Below are 22,447 nucleotides of genomic sequence, written 5' to 3' on the forward strand. Positions count from 1 at the left end.
CCGCAGACTGCGGGCCTCCACCCCCGCGCGGCCGAAGGACAAAGGCGGAGGGCCAGGCCTGACAGCGTCGCCCGGGTCCCGGGAACTTCAGGCCTCGCCAGGACCACCCCATTCCTCCCTTGCCCCTTCCCGCAGGAGAAGCGAGAGGGAGCCGAGCCTCTAAATAATTCAGCCTTCAAATCGCTCTGTGGTCAGGATTCCTTCATTTATTTTTTAACTCTCCAGGCTCTGTAGTTTCACAAAGGGAAGCACTTGAATCCCCAACCGGGACCTGGCGTGAGACCCAGAGCCTCCCAAGCCCCTAGCCCAGGACTGGGGTGAAAGAGCCACTAAACTTCCAGGTTTCACAGTCATCTGGAATTCAACAAATTGCTGGGCCCCACCCACGTGGCTGGGACGCAGATGAGACAGTGGGAGGAGGGGCCGCAGGCACCCCAGGGGCTGTGTCTGCACCACCTTGCCCCTGCAATGCTGGCAAAATGAACAGACAGACCCCAGGGCAGCCTGCTAGACTTACCTCTCCGTCACCAATGCCCCCGCCCCATCCAGCTTCCTAGCCTCTCTCAGGCTCGGTCCTGCACTCCACCTACTCTAACTTACGGGGCTGGGCACACACTATTACTACTCAGCTGGAGGGCCCTGGAACTGGCAACTTTATTAATAACCTGCCTATTAATTAGCTGATATTCTATTGAGCACTCATTTCATGTAATCCTCACAATAACCACATGAGGTAGATACTACAAATATCCTCATTTCACAGTCAGGAAACCAAGACTCACGGAAGTTAAGAAATTCTCCCAGGTCATTCAGCTAGCAAGTGAAGAACAAGGATTCAGACCCAGCTGTCTAAGCCCAGACTCCATGCCTTAATCCCCACATTACATGGACATATGCATATGCTGCACACACAGAATCTTCAAAGAGCACAACTAACTAAGCTCAGAGAGGTCAAGTGACTTGCCAGTATTCACACAGCCAGCTGGGACAGTCAGGTGGACAGGGATCAAAGTGCCATAATCAGGGCTAACATCCTTTCCACATCACACAGTTTCAACTACAGAAGCATCCATGTTTACCCCAGTGAGAGCGGACTCAAGGTTCTCTCTCTTATACAATATACAGCAGGGATCCCCAAACTTTTTACACAGGGGGCCAGTTCACTGTCCCTCAGACTGTTGGAGGGCCAGACTATAAAAAAATATGAACAAATCCCTGTGCACATTGCACATATCTTATTTTAAAGTAAAAAAACAAAACGGGAACAAATACAATATTTAAATTAAAGAACGAGTAAATTTAAATCAACAAACTGACCAGTATTTCAATGGGAACTATGCTCCTCTCACTGACCACCAATGAAAGAGGTGCCCCTTCTGGAAGTGCGGTGGGGGCCGGATAAATGGCCTCAGGGGGCCGCATGCGGCCCGCGGGCCGTAGTTTGGGGACCCCTGATATACAGTAATGGTCTAATAGCTTATAAATCTGGCTTGACCCCTGGCAATGCCCTACGCTAATCCTATCCACTCTCTCAGGTCCCTGCTCCATGACTTTCCAACAAACAGCTCCCCTGCCTCCATCAAGACTTTTAAATTCTCTCAAACAGCATTATAATCCCTCCCCCCCTCTTTAGGGCAGTGCAACCCCCAAGATTCCTAACGAGAAATACCGCCATACCATTCACACTTATGCAGCACTTTCCTGTGCTCAAAGCTTTCTTATAGATATTACCCAATTGACTCTAGGTAAGCTTGGGCACCTTTTTGAGCACTCCCTTCTGCCCCATTCACAGGGGAAGGCACCCCCAAGCTATGGTGTTACTATAGGCCATGTCCGCCAGGCCACAGCTGATTGGACCAATGGGAGAAGCTGACACAAATAGGCCAATCAGATTCTTCTCCCAGGAATTTGAATCAAGGTTCTAAGATACTATTCACTCTGAATGAGGTGGGTATCATTGGCAGCTGACTGCCATGACATCTGGCACCCAACTACAGAAGCAATGGCACCCTGCAACTCTGGGCATTTTAGCAGCTCAGCCATATTTCTTGCCCTTGATTCTTCCATTCCTGTGTGGCTTTAAATAGCTCGAGCTGGTTTCTGTTACTTGCAATCAGTAGAGTCTGAACTGAAAGATGGGCTGCGTTATTATCCTCCTTTTATAGATAAGGAAAGAGGGTCACAGAGGTAAAGTGACTAAATGAATGTCACATGACCAACATGTCATAAAGAAGAGCTTAAATCCCTATGTGACTTTCCTTCAGTGCCATCTCATTCCTGCTTCCCCAGATTAAAGGAGGTGGCAGGTGTTCCCTTTCTGCAAATGTAAAAAAATTTGTAACTGAGGATAAGTGATTAAGCCAGAGGTACTCCAAAGGACTAAAGCCAGGGACAAGAAATATAAAATCCTGTCCTTGAAACCATGAAGATAACCCTTTGCCCCTCCACATTTCCCAGTCTCCTTTGCAGTTAGGTTAGAACCATGTGACTAGTTCTGGCCAGTGAAATATGAGTGTAAGTAACAGGTGTCAGTTCCTTGCCGAGGCAGTCAAAAGCCAGGGGCTGCCTCCATCTCTCTCTTCCCCTCCTGAAGGCCCCACATTCCAGATGGTGTGGCTATTAGGTGGAGGAGAATGGCCCAACCCACATCAGACTTTCCATGAGCACATATTTCATCCACATTGTGTCAAGCCACTGCGATGTCAGGACTTGACTATGAACACAGCATAGTCTAGCCTGACCAATGGTGGCACAAGGGATAGAGAATCAACCTGGGACACTGAGGTTCCAGGTTCAAAACCCCAAGGTTGCTGGCTTGAGCGTGGGCTCATCGGGCTTGAACACAGGGTCACTGGCTTAAATGTGGAATCATTGACATCCTATGGACACTGGCTTGAGCCCAAGGTCACTGACTTGAGCACAAGGTCGCTGGCATGAGCCCAAGGTCACTGGCTTGAGCAAGGGTCACTGGCTCGGCTGGAGCTCCCCATAGTCAGGACACATATGAGAAAGCGATCGATGAACAACTAAAATGCTACAACTACGAGTTGATGCTTCTCATCTCCCTCACTGCCTGTCTCTCTCCCTTTCTCTAAAAACAAACAGCCTGACCTGTGGTGGTGCAGTGGATAAAGCATCGACCTGGAACACTAAGGTCACTGGTTCAAAAACCCTGCACTTGTCTGGTCAAGGCACATATGGAAGTTGATGCTTCCTTCTCCTCCCCCCTTTCTCTCTCTCTCTCTCTCTCTTTCTCTTTCTCTCTCTCTCTCTCTCTCTCTTTCACTCTTTCTCCTCTCTAAAATGAGTAAATAAATAAAAATTTTAAAAACAAACAAACAGCATAGTCTAGCCTCTCCTAACTGAAGCAAACCAATTATTCAACCTGGGCCCCTCTGCACATTGCTCTGGTCTGCGGGGTGCTACATTTGTTAGTTTAACATTCATTCATTAACATTCATTTGTTTAACGAACATTTCTAGAGCACTAATGCCAGATGCTTTAATGGGTACAGCCAAGAGCACCAGTCGAAAATAAACCCAATCCCTTCCCTTAAGAAGCTCCCTATCTGGTAAACCCAGGCACCACTTGGGGACTGAAAGGAACAGTTCTACAGGTGTGAAGGCAGGACCTCCCACCTGCCACTGGCTAAACTGAGCCTGGAGGAAAGGTAAGCTGCCAGGAGGCAGAGAGCTTGTCCCTGCCACTCCAGGAGAGTGGCAGCCAAGAGTGAACTCATACCAGGCTCTCACGCCCTGGGCTCTCCCAGCTCCCTTCCTGCCGGCCTCATGGCCACACAGAAGGGTTTCCCTTGCCCTGGGCACAGAACAGAGGGAGAAGGCATCAAGGAGGAGTCATCAAGCAAGCAGGTGGCTGGTAGAAAACAGAAGTAAAAGAAACAGCTCAGCTGCCCTCCCCGTCCTCTGCAGCAGAAGTCTCTACTCTGGGAATCACCTTCCTGCTTAATTTATTTCAATCCAAAAAGTCCCCAATAGCTGAGCTCTTCCCCCCATACCCCCAAGTAGTTGAGGAGCAACCAGAGAAATCATCACTCTGTCAAGAACTGGTGTCTGGCTACACCCTCCTTCATGCCAAAAGCTAGTTGAGAATTCAAGCAGGCAGGTGAGCCATAAACAGTGATGTGGGCTACTCACTGCACAAGGTGCCCATCCAGGGATGTGAACGGGGCTGGAATCCAGCCGGTGCTCTGCTTACCAAGCTGTGTACCCAGGAGAAAGGGTCCCTTCTTCTAATACAAAGGTGTCTGCTCTATGCTGTCACCATAGAAGCCCTGGAGCTGGGGCTTCCTGGTAAGGGGTGACGTTTGAGAACGGGTGCATGGGAATTTGCTAGACTAGTGTCTCTACTTTTGTGTATATTCGAAAATTTTCACAATAAGAGGTCACAACAAAAAAACCCAAAAATATCAACCCAGTGAGTGGCTATGTTACTTACACAAGTTATAGGCGGTCCTCAAATAGTATCGTCATTTTTGTTCAGTGTGGTTTTGTTACAACATTGACGAGATACCAGAGGAACTCCTGTTTATGTAAGTTAGCCTGCAGGAAAACTGGCCTCATTATGCACTGTTCTGCCACCATTCCAAGAACCTACCAATGATGTTAAGTGAAGAATTACCGTACTTTACCCCCTAGCTCTCAGCCGCAGTTCCCACATCTCAAAAGACAATAATCCCTGGCTCACAAAGTTGGCATAAAGACTCCATTACAGGCCCTGGCCGGTTGGCTCAGTGGCAGAGCGTTGGCCTGGCGTGCAGAAGTCTCGGGTTCGATTCCTGGCCAGGGCACACAGGAGAAGCACCCATCTGCTTCTCCACCCCTCCCCCTCTCCTTCCTCTCTGTCTCTCTCTTCCCCTCCTGCAGCCGAGGCTCCATTGGAGCAAAGATGGCCCGGGCACTGGGGATGGCTCCTTGGCCTCTGCCCCAGGCGCTAGAGTGGCTCTGGTCGCGGCAGAGCGACGCCCCGGAGGGGCAGAGCATCGCCCCCTGGTGGGCAGAGCGTCCCCTGGTGGGCGTGCCGGGTGGATCCCGGTCGGGCACATGCGGGAGTCTGTCTGTCTCTCCCCATTTCTAGCTTCAGAAAAATAAAAAAAAAAAAAAAAAAAAAAAAGACTCCATTACATTGAGTGAAATTCTTGACATAGAGTAAGTCCTCTTACAAACGGGAGCTATTAACAGTAGCTGCAGAGGATGACTGGGGGCAGGAAGGAAGTTGAGGCAAAATGGGGCACAAGGGCTTTGCCAAGAAATAAAGCAAACGCCCCGGGAAACATACGTGCCAAGAAGTCCCCGAGAGTTTGAAAACACAACCACCCTATTAATGTCCCTACATCGGGCTTCCAGGGGCCTGGTCAGATGGAGGGAGTTTTCTTGCAACCCATCCCTCCAAGGTCAAGTTTACATTCCTCAGAGACCCCAGCCTCAGCTCAGAATCCAAATTAGGGTCCACAGAAAGGTCACAAAGAGGGGCTCAGGAAAGGATGTGCTCTCTAGCCTCCTGGCAAACTCAGAAGACAGGGCAACTGGTGGGTGGGGTTTGGCAGGCAGGAAGCACTCCCTCCCTCCCTGAAGGCTCCTTTCTGGAGTCCTAGAAGAGAAACAGAAGTCCCCAAAATGTCTCAGGGGTCAAGCATTCACACAGGAGGGCCCCTGCCGTGATTTCACTGGTCAGTGTATGAATAGCCATTCACATCCCTGAAGGTCAAAAGCTATTTCTTAATTGTCTATTTCCACGTAATACAACTTTAAGTTGATGTCTTCAAAATGATCACTGCTGTGTGTGAACTTCCCCAGTGGTTTGTTATTAGAAAATGACACCTTACACCCACTACTCATTCCCCCTTAAGGTTCATGCCCGGAGCCTCACAGGGATGGAAGGGCTGGGGTGGCAGTGACTGGAAGCTGGAAACCCTTCCCAAAGTCCCCGGTGGGACCTCACCCTTGGCTCAAACCCCCACCGAGGCCCAGGGGGTTATCCTGGCTTCTGTCCTGGGTGACCAACGCAGAGGCTTCTGGTTTCAGTCAAATGCCATGTCACTCTCTCACTCTCTCCTGTCTTTCTTCTTTTCCAGGATCAAAGCTAATAGGATGATTCATTCGTTTATTAAGTCGACTCCTGAGAAAAAGGGAAGTCACCCAAGTTCCTGATCCTCCCTCTGTGGAACACAAGCCTCTCCATGGCTCGCCCCCATACACACGGCATAGAAATGCAGTAACAGAAACTCCACTAAAAATGGCCCATCCTTCACCTCCCTTTCATGTCTCAAGGAATTCGCTCTGCTTGGCAGTGCTCAAAGTCTCTAAAGCTGTCCCAGCTTACCACTGAGTTGGGACTTAAAGGCAGGTTTCCAAATAAAACGCGATAGGAGAGGAAAGAGACACCTGGCCCTTAAATCCGCAGCTGACACAATCCCTCTCAGCAGATAGTAAAAATCCACCCAGAAAATGTCCTTCTCTGTCCCTGCTGGCTGTCTTCAGCTCTGTCCCAAACTTAGGAACAGCTGTTTCCCTGTAAGTCCAAAAAAAGCTCTCATATGCTCTGTCCCCTCATTCTTTCCAGCACCGTGATCTGTACACTTAATCTACCTCCAGGCTCGGCTTGCCCCTCCCTCTGCTCGGAAAGGAGGAAGAGGAACAGTCACGGAGTAAGAAGTACAACACTCCAACGTGATGAAGGAAGCCCTCTCGTCAACACCCTGTACAGACTCAGCAGCCGGACAAGCTGAGTTCGGAACCCAGCACCTCAACTCACCAGCTGTATGGCCTTGGGCCAGTTGACTTAACCCTCTCCATCTCAGTCTCCTCATATGTAAAGTGGAGATAATACTATATTTACAGGGTTGAGTAAATAAATTAAGACGCTTAAAACACTTAAAAAGGTTCCTGGCATGCAGTAGACACCTAATAAAGGTTAGCTATTATTATTAGAGCATCATTGCTATGCTGGGGGGGGGGGATTATTACCAGCTTTATTTAACTGATGTATTCAACAGTCACTTCTTATTGTGCATATAATAATAGATTAACCTCAAGAAAAGTACAAATTAAATTAAGGAACCTGTTCAGAATGGCACAGTCCATACATGTCTGCACTGAGACTGGGTCTCTGGTCCTAAACTCCATATCAAGCACACACACAAATTTCACCCTTGAAAATGCTCCCTCCTTCTAGCATGGAAACATGAGAAGTCCCATGGGTCAGCATTAAAAGCAGGTTTCAATTCTGCAAGCCCCAGAGAGTGGCAGTACTCAAGGGAGTGATGCAGGGTTTGCCAAACAAAATCCTTTTTCAGATTCCAAGAAAATCTATTACCAAGGCAGCCTGACAGGAGAGGGTGCCACCCCACCCAAGGTGGCCAAAGAGCCCGCAAGGCTGAGGATCACACAGGCATCAACAGGGTTTCAGACTACTGTAAAAGGGCTCCCATGGGAGACTCCTAGGCTGTCAGCGATGAGCAAAACCAAAGGTCAGTGCAAACCATTGGGAGCGCCTGTGCTGGCATGGCCGAAGACATGCGGACATCTGCCAAGCCTCTACTTGTTTAAAACGCGCACTGTCTTCACCCTTGATAAATAGCAAGCAGTCTACAGAAATATTTCCATTGTGACCAAAAGCCAGCATGCCACCCCTCCTCACTGAAGTGGATATTTCCAGTTTGACAAGAACTCCTCAATAAAAACAACTAAAAACACCCCAACCTTTCCAGTGGAGGTAACCACACTGGCACTTAGGAAAGTTACAAACACTAGTAAATTACATCTGTGGAAACAGATGATTTGGTAAACATACACCCTCACGCCCAAAGTTTAATTATATCTAATAAATGGATTGAGCCCATCTTCTAGCTCAATTATGAATATTCATTAGAAGATTTAAACACAAGGACTTTCATAAATGCTCTTCATGTAGTTCAGGACTGTGATGAACTCACTTCATAGCCATACTGGAGAGAACTAGGAATTACAAGAGTCCAAGGCCCTGGCCAGGCAGCTCAGTTGGTTAGAGCGAGCGTTGTCCGATACGCCAAGGTTGCATGATCCCCAGTCAGAGCATAAAAAGAATCAATTAGTGAATACGTAAATAAGTAGAACAATGAATCAATGTTTTTCTCTCTCACCCTTCCTCTCTCTCTAAATCAATCAATCAATAAAATTGTAAAAGAAGTCCAGCATTGTAGCCCTGGCTCTACCACTAACTAGCCATGTGATTTTGTGAAATAATTATTATAATAACAACAATAATAACAGCAGCACATAACATTGACTGAGGAATTATAATATGCCAATCATTGTACTCAGGGCTTTATAAGTATTGAATCCTCATCACCAAACACAGAGACTATTATTTCTCCCATTGCATGGATCAAGAAGCTCAGACTCAGAGGGACTGAGTGATTTGCCCCAAGAACACAGCAGCAACTAGCAGAGCTGGATTCAGACGAGAGCAGTCTGACTTGGCGTTCTTCACCACATTCCATGGGTCTTTGCAAGGTGCTTAAAGACCCAGGACCACAAATTCCTCTAGGAGCCGTCTGGACGATCTTCGAAATCCTTTCCGGCTTTAAAATTCAATGAGTCTTTCTTTTAGAAATAAAATGAATTTATGACTGTGAGAAATAAAATGCAATGATGCTCTAGCCCTGCCACGGTGGAATGAAACATCTGTGTGAGCCTCACCCACACCCAGTCAGGGAGGAAAACTGCTGATTTTGAGGCTAAGGATGCCCTGGGCAACACCAGGCTGGCCCCAAACCATCTCGTGGAAAATGACAGCTTGAGGTTCTTAGAGGATACACCAGCTCGCAGAGGTCTGCAAGTTTTCAACTATCGGCTCTAAACCTTAATTTGACCTTTTTTTCTTTTTTATCAGCGAGAGAAACAGACAGGCAGACAAACAGGAAGGGAGAGAGATGAGAAGCATCAACGTGTAGTTGCAGCACCTTCGTTGTTCATTGTTTCTCATACATGCCTTGACCAGGGGGCTCCAGCTGAGCCAGTGACCCCTTGCTCAAGTCAATGACCATTGGACCATGGGGTCATGTCTATGATGCCACAATCAAGTCAGTGACCCTGAGCTCAAGCTAGTGAGCACACACTCAAGCCGGAGACCATGGGGATTCGAATGTGGGTCCTCAGCAGATCGACAGTATCCACAGTATTACCATCTGGTCAGGTGGTGTTGTTTTTTTAAAGAAAACTCAAATGCAAGAAAATGCTGCACAGTAGGGGTGAGTGTTGGCCTTGTGGCATACTCAACACTGCTTGCCTCTAGTGTCTACACCTGCCCATGGAGAACCCACTTCACCCAGGTAATCTGTCTATGTTCTCCCAGCCCACGGCTCAATAGTCCTGTCATTGCACAGGGCTTTGTCCATCGCACACCTGCTGATGTCGTCACACACTCCCTCCCTCAGCACCCAGCGTGGTCTCCAGACACATACACACACACACATACACACACACACACACACACACACACACACACACACACACACACACACACGACTCTCCATCCGGGCTTTATCTGCACCCTCTCCTGGCTCAGCCCCGGAGTTCCCTGCCCACCCACCTTGCCACTAGCGACAGCAGCCAATGGTGAAGCTTTCTCCCAGCTCTCCCTCCTCTCACCCTCCCCAGCTCCCTCTTTCAGCTCCTGGTACAGCCTGAAACTGAAACTAATCTCAGATCTGAATGAAGTGAAATCATTTCCTACGCCTGATCATCCTACATGACCGCAGAGAATCTCCTCCTCAAAAGAGCTCCAAAGCCAGCGTGCTGGTCACCCAAAGAAACAGGGCTCTGTCAGGTCCCCCTCAGAACCCAGTAAATGCTTCCTTAATAAATAGGAGATGACAGGGTTAGAGGGGAAGCAAGAGTTTGTGCCAGTGTTTGCTGTTCCTGCTTCTCTTCAATTTGCACAAGTTGATTTAAATTCACCCTAGGAGCTACAGTTCACCGCCCGGTATTTTAAACTCATTGTCCAGCATCAGTTCTTATTTAGCTAATTCTTGTTAAGATTCTTTTCCGACAGACAGCAAGCCTTGTTCTCTCCGGAGGTCTCTATGGCATCTTGCTGAATGCAGCTCAGATTGCTATACCACATGCTTCTCCTAAATTTGAAAAATGCAAACTTTACTTCTGTGCAAGGAACAACAACAACACAACTAAAACAAATAAAGCAAGTCGATACAAATGAACATAACGTCAGCCCGTGATGATCTGTCAAAGAACTGGACATTTTAGGGAAGACCCTAAACTGTTTTTGTTGATTACCCTTGCCCCCAGCACAATTTTGGGCTCCTTTCTCTGTTGCTGGGGGCAGATGATACAATGATAATACTTTTGGCTTAAGCAAAACAGACTTGGAAGGGTAAATGCATTGGCCGGACAAGGGGAGAGCAAAAGAATAATAGCTTTCAGATTGTCTGCTGTTTATTCTTCATTCAACAAAGGTTACCGAGAGCCCCATATGTGCGCTTGCAGGTCTTCTGGGTGCTGGCTCCCACTGGGCACACCATTCTTAGGAACACGTGAGTACAAGCTGATGCTTTCTCTAGTTCCAACAGCCAGATGCACACACAGTAGTTAATCTGCAGCCCTCCTCGCAAGGCTTGATGGGGCTCCATCCTGTCCAGCTGCACGCACTCCCAGGAAGATTCCCTCTGCCCGGGGTCAGTGCGGGGCAACACCTGTGCCCCTTGTTGGGCAGATATGGTTTGTGCCTTGGCTCACTCATTAGTGGGTGACTTGCTCAATGTTACTGGACATTCTTCAGTCAGTTGCGTGATAAAATGAGGGGTTAGGCCAGAGATCAGCACAACCTTCTAGCTCAAAAGTCCCAGCTCCTCTGACCATCCTATCACTGAGCTGACACAGACCTCTTGGGGCCTCTATTTCATCTTCCTGCCTCCAGATGAAACCTCTTAGGCCACAAAGACAAATGGAACTGGTTCCCATTTCCAGAGACCTTTGGGGGAGGCCACTGCCCCTCGCTCCTATGAGTCACTTGTCCTTACATCCTATCTGGAGCATCGTCCTCGTCCCTCCTGCGCGGCTTGCATTCATTTGCCTCTGGTTCTGCTTCTAAGGCTGCGGGCAAGAGTGAATCACAGTGTTCTGAACAGTAACTCTTACGAGATTTTTATTTCTTCTTCAGCGTGTTCACCACCGGCCTTACGGGCGATGACTGTTACAAACCACAAAGACAGCAAGAAAGCCAACTGCACTTCCCAGTTCCTGCCTTGTCTGGGCAGAGGTGTTGCAGGATCCAGAGCGTGTGACCCTTGGTCCCACTTCTTTTTTTTTTTTTTTTTTTCATTTTTCTGAAGCTGGAAACAGGGAGAGACAGTCAGACAGACTCCCACATGCGCCCGACCGGGATCCACCCGGCACGCCCACCAGGGGCGACGCTCTGCCCACCAGGGGGCGATGCTCTGCCCATCCTGGGCGTCGCCATGTTGCGACCAGAGCCACTCTAGCGCCTGGGGCAGAGGCCACAGAGCCATCCCCAGCGCCCGGGCCATCTTTGCTCCAATGGAGCCTTGGCTGTGGAAGGGGAAGAGAGAGACAGAGAGGAAAGCGCGGCGGAGGGGTGGAGAAGCAAATGGGCGCTTCTCCTGTGTGCCCTGGCCGGAATCGAACCCGGGTCCTCCGCACGCTAGGCCGACGCTCTACCGCTGAGCCAACCGGCCAGGGCGGTCCCACTTCTTCAAGTTCACCGAATAGGAGAATAATGTCACTGCTCCACGCCCAGATCAAAAGCCCCCAAAATAGTAGCCACTTGACCCTCATTTGGCTCAAGTGCCCCTCTTGCAGCAAGCCTTCCCTGCCCCAACTTCTCTTCTCGATGGCAAAGCACCTTTTTCTTCAGTGTTTTACCTCATTGCAGCACTTGCAATGGCAACTGGAGTCCCAGGCTCCCCTAGGAGACTGGAAGCATCTTGCAGGCAGGGGCCATCTCCTAGTGACTTTTGTACTTGGGGACAGGCTCCAGTAGAGTGTCTGGCACTTGGCCAGTGATTCTCAGCAGACTGTGCTAGCCTGAACCCTCCAACGATGCCTGAACACTGGCAGCCCTTCGAGCAGAGCACAGAACCGCTCTGATTTCCCAACCCTCCACCTCCCAGGTAGGTAGAAATCTCTCTGAGACCTTCTCTAAGGATGCAGACTCTGTAGCCTGGGCCTCTTAGGTTCAAATCCTGGCCCGGCCACTTTCTAGCCACGTGATCTTGGGCAAGTTCTTGAACCTCTTTGTGTCTCTGTTTCTTCACTGAGAAATAGAGATGATATCTCATAAGGTCTTGTGCGGATTAAATGAGCTGCTCCATGAGAAGCATTAGAAACAGGGTCTGAACCATAGCAAGAGCTCAGTGAGTGTTGGAAATATTATTTCCCAAGCCTATTACTTCACAGAACCCCTGACCCATCCACACCCTGCAGTGTTCATTCCTGTCTGCATAGTGCCCGCCCCTCAGACTCCCTTCCGCCAGGACCCCTTTGCCCAGTTCCTTCCGGTCCAATGTTAGCGTGAACATAAAGTCTTTCACCCTTCCTCACCAATTTACGATCCTCCCCCACCCCACTCTACTAGTTTATAAGGCAAATTCTCCAAAGAGGAGAGAGAGGACCTGGTCCCACAGAAGGGCTACAAATGCCGAGTCCTTCTGCCCCCAACCCTGCTTCTCTATCCACTACCCTTGTCATTCCAGGCTGCCCGTTCCCCAGGTGCGGTCCCCCTGCTTATAATATAAGCGCCTCGTCCCGAACCATCCCACCACTCCAAAAGCCAGCTCCGCCTCTACAGTTTTCACCAAAGATCTTCCTTAACCATAAGGAGCGTTAGAACATTAGGACCACGTGCAAAAATAAAAATAATAGTGTCTGCTCTAAAAATGTTTACTCCTGGTTGTCAAATGGGAGGGGGTTTTGGGTGTCTGCATGAAAAAGGGGAAAGGATTTAGGAGAGCAAGTTGGCAGTTATAAATTAGTCACAGGGATGTGAAGCATAGCATAGGGAATATCATCAATAGTATTTTTAGTCAATATTTTAATAACTATATATGGTATCAGCTGGGTGCAAGTTATACAGATGTCTAATCACTACACTGTACCTGAAATTAACCTAATATTGTCTGTCAACAGTAATTGAAAAATAAGTACGGTTTTAAAGAATGCTTATTCTTGACATGCATGTTAGATCTCCTTTAACACTTTCTATAGCTGAGAAACTGAGGCACTAATGAAGTCATAGAGTGAGATGGAGAGCTGAGATTCTAACTGGGGATGAGTAACTCCAGACGCTATACTCGAAACCACTAAGCTATGTGGGAATGCGCACAAGGTGGACGGATTGCCTCCTGGGGGTGGAGCTTAGACCAATGGCGCCTGAACTTTCTTATCCCACCAATCATTCCCCAAAGACACTCAGTGCCACTGCAATGAAAACGAAGTTGTTACATTTTATGAAAAGGGTGTTTATGTTTATAAGCATTGTTATCGTATTTATCATGTGACCCGTTTTAAAGATAAGAGCTCTGACATATCAGAGGTGCTTCCTGGGAGGCTGGAAGCAGAGAGAATCAGAGAAGCGCTGAGTAAGGTGAGACAACCCAGCGTCCTAAACTCACCAGCCTGTGGCAACCACAGCAGCAGCACACAGGCAAGTCCTGGCCACCAAGGAACGTGAATCTTTATTCACCACCACAGGACCCTTACAGCCCACCAAGACTGGTGAGTCACCGCACCTCCAGGGCTGGTTATGGCTCTGACGTCCCATAAGTGGAAGAGCCAACACAACAGAGGCATCGCCTCCTCCAAGCCACCTCCTTGTACAGTCAAAGGTGATCCGTGGCTGACTCCCAGCGTCCTGCCTCTGAGGCTCTAGAATACTTCTGCCTATGTTGCTGATTGCCAGGGTGGGAATAACCCACCAGGCAGAGTAAATGGAGGAAGCTCTGAAGGAAGAAACAAGTGTGAGTGCTACTATATGCCAGGCGCTGTGCTTGCTACACTGCTAACAGAAATGAGGGGATCAGAGAACGTGCAGATACTCCGGTACTTTCAGCCTTTTGTGTAGTGCATTTTCACCAATGAAATATAAGTTGGTTTTGCATCTCACTTGCATAACCAAACAACTTTCTTTGATTTGTTTCCTTTTCTGATGTTCTCATTTAATAAAAAGAAAATCAAATGCTTCTTTTTTTTATCACTTCATATTCATTTTGAATTATCCCCTAATTTTTGTGAGCAGTATATTTAAACAAAGAAAAATTCCCATGAGCTACCACTGTCTGGGGACACTTGAGCCTAAGAGGGGCTTCTCAATACCAAGGCAAAGAAGTTGTAGATGGCAGACTCTACCAAAGGCTCTTCCAGATTCCCAGCAAGTGTAGATGTCATGAACACCTGAGGGACAGCCAGGGCACAGTGAGCTTTGTCTGAGAAAAAAAGGCAGGCCAGGCCTCCACAGGGCTGCACTGGGGATGGTGACAGCCATCTTCTCTGGCCCCTACGTGCCTTTCAAGTTCAGAGGGTTCTAAGGAACCTACAATATGTAGACCTTGGTCTCAGGCAACTCCACCCCAATACCTCCTCAAGAGGGAGGGCTCTTTTCACGTTTAAACTTTCCACCAAGGCACCTTTGCCCACCTCAGCCCCTTTTTCCCCAAGAGTGAGCTGGGGCTCTCCAAGCACCTGGTTCTTACACACGGCTAAAACACCACAATACTCATCCTTTCCCTTATCCCTGTATGTACTTTTAATTCAAGGGCCCTGTGGCCCCCACCCAGTGCTCAACGACTTCTTACCACTTAGAGAGCAAAATGAGCCCCTGGTGAAGGGCGCCCCATCTGTCCCACCCTCTGGCTCGCTGTAGAGAGCTGGAATCTGGTCTAGAGTTTACAGGTCTCCATGGCCTTAAGCCCAAAGTGGCAACAGAAGGCCATGAGAAAAGACAGCTCTGCTCTTCATACCCTGGGATTATTCACTGAGCAGCCACAAAGCAGGGAACTGTTCTGAATGGCTAGGGCTGTACCAGACTCTAGATCAGGGCTCTTCATAGGACCCCAGTTCCAAGGAGTATATTGCATACAAAATGTATCCCTGGCATACATTCATGTTTTGATGGGGAGAGGAAAGTTAGAGTTTTCATCTGATTCTCAATGGGGCCCATGACCCCAACCTCTGGCCCAAGTTCCCCCTACTCATCTTCTCATCCCTAGACCATGCTAGCTAGCCAAGGTCTCTCTCCTACTCAAGGAGGGGCCCAGGCCTGAGGCTCCACTCCTGTTCCCTTGTCTCCTGCTCCTTCCAGCTATAGAAAATGGACAGGGGTTTCGAACCCAACCCTCCAGCTCCTGGTAACCTGAAGCAGGTTTTTCTCTCCAGCCCAGGGATGCCACCCTCCATTCACACTGAGTTCCCAGCAGCATGGACCCCCAACAGCAGAGAGAACCCAATTGCACACTTCATCCTACAGGGGCCAAATCTCACTGTGAGATGACTTCTTCCATGAGAGAATTCCTGATGGCCTTCACCTTTCTCGGGCACACCTAGCTAACTCTACCTAGGCTGTAAAAATGAGCATGATTGGCAAATAAAGGATATTAAAGGCCAGAAAAATCTTCCTGAGTCCTTTCTCTTGGGCCACTGGGCCAGGGTGTGGCAGGGTAACCAACCGGAAGGCTTGCTCCTCATGATGCATCACCAGCATCTTTCCTGACACCAGCCAGAGGGTCAGGTGGGGAGGCGATGTCTTCCTCAATCCTGTATCGCCTCTAGCACATCTTATTTCTAAACTCCCAGTCATTCCCCTCACTCTCCACGCTCACAGAAAAAAAAAGAGAGAGAGAAAGAAAGAAAGAAAGAAAGAAAGAAAGAAAGAAAGAAAGAAAGAAAGAAAGAAAGAAAAGAAAGAACGAAAAATTTAAAACCTCTCTTCCCTGCTGTCCAGGAATTTAATTTCAGTATAAATTTCTTGGAGCTAAAACTTCTTTGAAGAGGAAGAGAAATGATCAAGCCATTCCTAGGTGTAAAGTAACCATTCAAGGAGAAAAAACGAAGAGGAAAGAATGAATTAACGCAAATACCAACCCCCTAGAGCTTAGAGCCCGGGGCACAGACAGCCTGCGGGGCGGGGGAGCAGGGGCGGGGACAGTGCTTTCTGAACTTTCCCAAGCCAACACGCCGGGAGATGAAGTTCCCAGGGGACCGGGTGGGACCAGATCAGGCTGAGGCGACCTGTAACATCGGCGGGGCCAGGAAGCGAACCTCCCATCCTCCTAAAAGGAGCTCTGCCCCAGCAGGCGCCCCCGCCAGCCGTCGCCGGCCAGCCAGCGCGTCCAGGCCCGGGCAGAGCCGGGAGGGGCGCCCACACAAAAGGGGGAGCGGCCGCACAAGGGACTCGGGGCAACGCCCGCTGGGAGGCCTCGCTGCCCGGCCGGGCACCGCCGCCCGCACCCACCCCTCCCCCGCGCCCCGCGCCCAGTCCCCCGATGCCCGCACGCCCCGCGCGCCCACGGCCGGGAGGGAGGTGGGGGCCTGGGAGGGGAGCGAGGCCGGGACCTGCCGCACGCTGCCGGGCGGCGCGGGCTCCCGGGAAGCCGCGGCGGCAACAGCACCGGGAATCAAACTCACGCCGGCCCGGCCCTCCCGGCGGTGCCTCGGCGATCGGTGCCCGAGAAGGTGGGGCCCCCCCGGGTCGGGGCCGGAATGGCGCGCGGAGCGGCCGGCGGGGGCCGCGGCCGGACCGAAAGGGAAATCTTACCGAGCGGCCACCACGCGCGTCCGCGCCCCGCGGGCCGGTGGGGCCGGTGGGGCCGGCGGGCTGGGGGAGGGGTGGCGATCCCGCGGCGGCGGCGGCGGCGGCGGGCCCGGCGCGGCGGCGCGGCTGGGGCGCGGGAGGCGGAGAAAGCGAGGCGAGGCCAGCTTCCTAGCGGCGGGCGGCGAGAAATGCAGCTGTCCTCGCGCGCCCGCCGGCGGGGCCACCAGTGGGGCCGCGCGGGGAGGAGCGGGGCCGCGGGCGGGGCGGGGGCCGGCGGCGGCGCCCCCAGACCCTCTCCGGCGCCCGACCCCTTTCTAGAGAGGAAGGCAGCGGGAATCGGGAGGGCGGTAGGACAGCAGCACGGTGACGGGAGCTGGGGGTCGCCGGGCGGAGAGCAGGAAAATCCCTGCCGCCCGCACCGGCCGCGGCGACTCCCCGGCCGGAGGGCAGGAGGGCCTGCGCGAGGAGCCCCGGGATCCCGGACAGGGCCGGGTGCCGGGCGTCCCGCCCCGCCAGGCTCGGGGAGCGGCACCGGGAAGACGCATCCCGGAGAGGAATGGGGGGGGCAGGGAGACCCGACACCCCGGCTCCGAGGGGAACCGAAGAGCAGGGCTGCCCCGAAAAGGTTCGGAATGTGGACTCACATATGGGGCCTGGGACAGCTGAGATGTGGGGGAGGGGCGGCCCCCTGGGAATTAGGGCTCAGGAAAGGAAACAAAATGCGGAGGTCAGAGCAGATGGTGGGAAGAAGGGCAGGAAATCAAAGATGCTTAGGCATTCGCACCATCAGCTGCCTCCTGCCATCTTCCTATCTCCTCCCCAACATCCCTGGTCATTTCAGGGTCTTCTGAGGCATGAGAAAAATTTCCACAGAACTCGTTCAATAAATGGGACATCAACTTTGTTCTTTTTCCATGTGGTTTGGTTTTAAACTCCACTTTGGGGGTGGGCAGGGTGGGGCAGGTGGTGATCACCAAGCACCTGCTTGGAACAGAGGCTACCTAGGGGTTCTGAGGAAGGCAGAAGCCAGAATGCGGGCCAGCTCTGCCCCCAGACCTCTTGCAAAGAGTGGGTGCCCTCCTCCTGGACAAGCTTACCTTAGAGACCCACTTTGCCCATCTAGGCCCAGACCCCCAGGAGAGCTCCCCCTCCTCTGAGGGCTTGCAGTCCCCTATCTCTGCTGAGACAAATCAACACTCTCAGCCACAAAGGCATCTGATGGTAAAAGCCGCAAACCAAAGTGCCCAGACACCAATGGGTTTCCATCATTTGCATGAAAAGGGTAAATTTCTTCAGCAAATTGAGAACCTCAGAACCGCACCCTCCTTGGGGAGGTCCCATGTTAGATTAGCATGTTGAGTGGAGTTCCAGAATTGGGTCCCAGACCCTCCGGGCATCTCCTCTCCCATCCCTCTTTCCCTTGGTGCATTCGATTGGGGGGAAGGGAGGTTTAAACCCCAGGAAGTGATCCTATCAATCCCAGGTTAAAGATACTAATCTAGATTCTAGAGGAACTGACCTATGCCTCCATGCTGACTCCCGGCTCCTGTCCTGAGAGCTCAGGGTTTATCCTCCTTGCTGGTCCTCTAGATTATGTTATCATGTGTGTCACCTTACTCTTGCCCACAGTGCAGTTTATCTACCCCTTTTGGGGGTTTTTGTTTTTGTTTTTTTTTAAGTGAGAGGAGGAGAGACAGTGAGACAGATTCCTGCATGCATCGGACTAGGATCTACCCAGCAACCGCTGTCTGGGGCTGATGCTCTAATCAACCGAACTATCCTCAGTGCCTGAGGCTGAAGCTCGAACCAATCAAGCCACTGGCTGTGGGAGAGGAAGAGGGAGAGGGAGGGGGAAAAAAGCAGATGGTCGCTTCTCCTGTGTGTCTTGACCAGGAATCGAACCCAGGACATCCATACACTGGCTGACACTCTATCCACTGAGCCATCTGGCCAGGGATTCTGCCACTTTTCTGTTTACTTGCAAGATCTTCCCTGTCACCTTGGCATTTCAGGGGCCAGGAAAAGGCATCTGCAAACATGGAGCTCTTCCTGTTTGTCTTCTACTCTAAATGCTCATAAAAGCATTTAATATATTATTAATATAGTTATCCAATGAACCCAGTCACGGTAATGGATGCTTTTCCTTGAAGAACTCTTCCTTTCAAGGCTGTCTTCCTGGAAGCTTTCTTCAGATGCATCTCCTGCCTTTCAAACCCCCAGGGAACCTCCCTAACTCCCACCACTGCCTCTGCATGAACGTGGTCCTGGGCCCCAGGGCAGCTCTCACTCCTGAACGTGGTCCTGGGCCCCGGGCCGGCCCTCCCTCCTGAACGTGGTCTGTGCTCCAGCCCCTCACGTGCAGCTGCCCACAGCGGCTCTCCCCTACATGCAGGTCCCTCAGACACCTCACAGCGAAGAGACTAAAAGCAAACTTGAACCTGGAAGCCCTTTCCTCCCCAAGCCTCCTCCTGCTCACCGTCTGGCTTTGCAGATGGAAACTTCAGTCCTCACATCCCTTCCCCTGAATCCTATTGGTTATCAGGTTCTATTTATTCCTCCTTCACTTCCTTTCGCTCCCTTACTCCCAGCTTCTGCCCTGGTTTAGGCCCTTATTGCTTGTGCTCATCTCAGAGGATGAGATGTCCCTTTTGCTCTAAAGCCCAACCCCGTTGTCTGTTTCAGGAGACTCTATAAATTCTTTCCCCTTCCCCCTCTCTCTGCTTGGAACCCAAAAACACTACAGGATGCCCCTTTCTGAGGAACTTGCCGGCCCGGGCCAGGGACCTAGTTCTCTCTGGCCCATTCATCTACTTCCTCTAAGAAACCACACTTACTCTCTCTGCTCCGTCAGTCCCCATGTTCAGTCCTCTGCAGGCCATCTCCTTCCCTGTCATCCCATTGGCTCCCAGTCTTTTCAACCCATGGCCCCTCCCTACTCTGCTTGTCAGCCCCCTTGCAGCTCTGGATGCAGTTAACACCTCCTTGAAATGACTTTTGTGTACCGCCAACCCTGAATGCTCCACTGGCATCCACATAACTTTGGGCCAGTTACTTAACTCTTTCTGTGCCTCAGTTTCCTCTTCTGCATTTGGGGCTCACCACAGTGCCAACCTCAAGATTGAGAATTAAACAAATCCACACACATGAAGTGTCCTGAACAGCGCCTGGCACATTAAATGTTCATAAATGCTACTGTTGTTACTGATAATGACATTACCACATCTGCTGTCAGGAGGAGTGTGTTGATGTCTGACTCCCACACGTGCTCCCTCTCTCTGGCTCCTCACTGGAATGTGTAGCTGCCACTGGACAGGCTGTCCTACAGTCACCTTGCCATCAGCATGGCAAGCCCTGGAACCTGTGATCCCCACGTCCTCCTTCACCAGAATTCTCTGTCCCAGGGAAGGGCACCTCCCACTCTACCAACTTCACATGCCACCTGTTCCCCTCTCCCACATCAACCCTAAGTAAGCTCAGGGCTTTCTACTTCCCGGGTTTCTCTGGACTCTGCCCCTCTCCGTTCAGTCCCAATGCTCTGTCCCAGTGCAGGCCGCCAGGCCCCTGCCTTTTAGTCCATCCTCAAAGCCAGCAGGGTTTCCTGAAGCATAGACTAGGGATGTCTCCCTCCTGCTGAAAAGGTGGATGACTCTCCTCTGCCTAGAGAATGAAATGTAAACAGGTTGGAGAGGCCCTTCCCAGCTTGCCCTTAACCTACAGTCCTGCTCCTTCCCTTTCCTACGCTCTCCCCAGCGGCCCACCCCCAGGCTGGAAGAGCAGGCTGCTTGCTGCTCCCGTAGAGTACAAAGGAAGCCAAGGGGAACCTCGGGCTAAGTCTCCTGGTATACCAAGCACAGATAGATGGAAGCATGTCTGCCACGTCTCACCCCCACCGTGAGGATGAGGCTGAGAGGGAGCTGTGGAGCTCAGGCTTGGAACGAGCAGGTTCCAGCTGGACCACAGGGCAAAGAGGATATCCACTTTCTGGGATTTCCGCAGCCCAGGACGAATGGCGAGGCGCGAACGGTGCATAGAGCATGTGCCTGCCTGCAGCTTAGGACCCAGCCACATCGTCCCAGCCCCCAGGAGACTCTCTCCCCTCCTCCAACCATAGAAGGCAGCTTAACGAGACCCAAGGTGGAAGAAAAAGTGGTGTCAACATCCAGATAATGTGGGGAATCCTATTGCCTTGTCCATTGTCACCAACTTGACCAAGACGCCCAAACTTTGAGAGAACTGGTGCTGTGCTTGCTTCGGCAGCGTATATTACCAACAATTGGAAAGAACTGGTGCTATCACTTGTGGGTTTTTAAAATTTTTTTATTTATTGATTTTAGAGAGAGGATAGAGAGAAGGTGGGGAAAGCAGGAAGCATCAACTCATAGTAGTTGCTTCTCATATGTGCCTTGACCGTGCAAGCCCGGGGTTTCAAACTGGTGACCTCAGCGTTCCAGGTCAATGCTCTGTCCGCTGCACCACCACAGGTCAGGCTCACTCGGGTTGTTTGTTTGTTTGTTTGTTTTGTTTTGCTTCTGTAGTTTTATTGAAATATCATATAATTAACATATACTATTGTGTGAGCCTCACTTGGGGGTTTTGAAAGAAAACATGGGTGACAGGTGGAAGCAGTGACCCCCCCAAATGAGTAAACAACCCCCTTCTGGGAGAAAATCTAGATGGATGCCTATGGGCTTGCCAGTCTCAACCCCATTTTAGAGAAAGCTTTCTGGAACCTTCACCCTTTCCCAGAGCTCGAGCGCCAATGGCATACCTGTGGACTTTCTTTGGACCTTTCTTTCTTTCTTTTTTTTTTTTTTAATTTTTTTTATTATTTATTCATTTTAGAGAGGAGAGAGAGAGAGAGAGAGGAGAGACAGAAAGAGAGAAGGGAGGGAGGAGCTGGAAGCATCAATTCCCATATGTGCCTTGACCAGGCAAGCCCAGGTTTTGAACCGGCGACCTCAGCATTTCCAGGTCGATGCCTTATCCACTGCGCCACCACAGGTCAGGCTGGACCTTTCTTCTCTTGCATAACAAACTGCTCCCTTGTGCCCTGGCCGGTTGGCTCAGCGGTAGAGCGTCGGCCTAGCGTGCGGAGGACCCGGGTTCGATTCCCGGCCAGGGCACACAGGAGAAGCGCCCATTTGCTTCTCCACCCCTCCGCCGCGCTTTCCTCTCTGTCTCTCTCTTCCTCTCCCGCAGCCAAGGCTCCATTGGAGCAAAGATGGCCCGGGCGCTGGGGATGGCTCTGTGGCCTCTGCCTCAGGCGCTAGAGTGGCTCTGGTCGCAACACGGCGACACCCAGGATGGGCAGAGTATCGCCCCCTGGTGGGCAGAGCGTAGCCCCTGGTGGGCGTGCCGGGTGGATCCCGGTCGGGTGCATGCGGGAGTCTGTTTGACTGTCTCTCCCTGTTTCCAGCTTCAGAAAAATGAAAAACAAACAAACAAACAAACTGCTCCCTTGCAGTGCCTTCGTCCACGCTGCCAGCCCGTGTGTAGCACGTGGTATTGTAGCTGGTACCTCCCTGCATCCCAGGGAGGCAGGGGATATCTTCTGTCTCAGGGCCTGAACCTCCCAGCCCAAGGCCTGGCAGGCCCATGAGTGAGTCAATATTTGCCAAAGGGCTGACTTCTGACAGGTGGGAGTGATGCGCCTGGTTTGCCCTCTCAG

General features: G+C 51.1%; 1 protein-coding gene across 1 annotated transcript in view; it reads right to left on the reverse strand.

Moving 5' to 3' along the window:
• The window catches only part of CUEDC1 (CUE domain containing 1), an 84,539-nt gene extending 67,292 nt beyond the window's left edge, over positions 1–17,247 (reverse strand). Inside the window, exon 1 of the mRNA XM_066264032.1 lies at positions 16,783–17,247. The gene's annotated coding sequence lies outside the window, so the exon portion shown is untranslated. The remainder of the gene's footprint in view (positions 1–16,782) is intronic.
• Between the last annotated feature and the right edge of the window lie 5,200 nt (positions 17,248–22,447).

The sequence above is a fragment of the Saccopteryx bilineata genome, chromosome 2, assembly GCF_036850765.1.
Source record: "Saccopteryx bilineata isolate mSacBil1 chromosome 2, mSacBil1_pri_phased_curated, whole genome shotgun sequence".
In the NCBI taxonomy this organism is placed as follows: Eukaryota; Metazoa; Chordata; class Mammalia; order Chiroptera; family Emballonuridae; genus Saccopteryx; species Saccopteryx bilineata.